The sequence below is a fragment of the Marmota marmota genome, unplaced genomic scaffold, assembly GCF_001458135.2.
Source record: "Marmota marmota marmota unplaced genomic scaffold, marMar, whole genome shotgun sequence".
In the NCBI taxonomy this organism is placed as follows: domain Eukaryota; kingdom Metazoa; phylum Chordata; class Mammalia; order Rodentia; family Sciuridae; genus Marmota; species Marmota marmota.
The window spans coordinates 43,738,446-43,740,283 of record NW_026000174.1 but is presented as its reverse complement, the minus strand read 5'-3'; the positions used below and the strand labels follow the sequence as shown (position 1 = coordinate 43,740,283).

General features: G+C 39.8%; 1 pseudogene; it reads right to left on the bottom strand.

Moving 5' to 3' along the window:
* Positions 1-295: 295 nt before the first annotated feature.
* Positions 296-1,162, bottom strand: LOC107134488 (annotated as a pseudogene).
* Between the last annotated feature and the right edge of the window lie 676 nt (positions 1,163-1,838).

The window sequence follows — 1,838 nt, the reverse complement described above, 5'->3', positions numbered from 1 at the left end:
CAACATATTCAAATTTTCCATCTTTCACAGCACATTAAAAATATTAGGGGCGGGGGCTGGGGTTTTGGCTCAGTGGCAGAGAGCTTGCCTAATATGCATGAGGCACTGGGTTTGATTCTCAGCATCACATACAAATAAACAAATTGAAGGTCCATCAACAACTAATTTTAAATATATATATATATATATATATTAGGGGGCTGGGGCTGTAGCTCAGTGGCAGACTACTTGCCTACAATGTGTGAGGCACTAGGTTTGATCCTCAGCACCACATAAAAAAATAAATAAAGGCATGCTGTCCATCTATAACTATGAAAACATTTAAAAAATATATTTATTAGGAAAACTAGACTTCCACAACCAAGGATGTTATAGAGTGCATACAATTCTGACAGCAGTGATCCAGTAGTGGTCTTCTTTAGGAAACAATTCTAAAAAATACAGGAATAGAAGTAATTTAAAATATTCAAGACATTAAATGCAATACTGTGGCTCCAAACTGCCATTTAATATGCTTTGTATTGTAGGATATAAAACCAATACCACCCACAGAATGTTAAGTTGACATCCAAGACAGTCCAAGACTCCCATAATTCAATATCCCACTATTTTCTAGTTGTACCCCACAATAAACAACCAGCAAATTATTTCATTTAAAAAATGGGATGAAGTGGGATTCCCTTTTTAAAAAAAAAATGTTTCTAGAGCTACTAAAAAAATTGCATTTACAAAATAGTTGATAAAAATATTCCTCTGGGTTGTACAAAATGGGAGACAGGACCACTGATAAGACATGGTGTGTGATTAATCAGACTCGGCTTCTTTCTCTTCTGCTTCATCAGAGGCTGGACTCTCCTCGTTTTTCGTTTCTCCGTTTTCTGCAGGTAAATCTTGAGTTTCTTGGTTGGCTACTTAAGCTGTTTTCCCTTTGATCCCTTTTTGAAGTTTTTTTGTCTGACGATTTATCCTTGCCCGCTGCCTTCCAGGGCTAGGCGTCCACCTTGGCAGAAGCAGACTTAGCTAACAGGTTGCGGACCTCCGTTTGGGCTCCTTCTTCGCGGCAGAGCTGACCTTCCTCTTGAGCATCCTGGCGACGCGCTGGACAAGCGCGGGAGCCATCCGAAGCTGCGCTGCCTGGCCGCTGCCACAGCACCCATCGCCGAGCTGCTGCAACCCACAGAGGAGGCGATGGGAGAACTGCCCCAGCCCTATTTGGTATTTTATTTAGAGACAAGGTCTCACTGAATTGCTTAGGACCTCTCTAAATTGCTGAGGCTGGTTTTGAACTCATGATCCTCCTGCTTCAGCCTCCCGAACTTTTGGGTTTACAGGTGTACACCACTGCGCCGGGCTTGACCCTCTTTTGATGTTATCTTTTCATTTTAATTCAGTTGAAAATATTTTCTATTTTTATTATTTTCTTCTTTGACCTGTGGTTGATTTATTTAATTTACTAATATTTGAGAATTTCCAGATATTTTATGATAGTTTTTTGTTTTTTCCTTTTTTTTTTTAAATTTTTTATTGTGGGTTGTTCAAAACATTACAAATTTCTTTTTCTTTTTTTCTTTTTTTTTTTTTTAGTTTTCGTTGGACACAACATCTTTATTTGTATGTGGTGCTGAGGATCGAACCCAGGCCGCATGCATGCCAGGCAAGCGCGCTACCGCTTGAGCCACATCCCCAGCCCCCATTACAAATTTCTTGACATATCATATTCCACACTTTGATTCAAGTGGGTTATGAACTCCCGCCTTCACCCCATACACAGATTGCAGAATCACATCAGTTACACATCCATTGATTTACATATTGCCATACTAGTGTCTGTTGTGCTC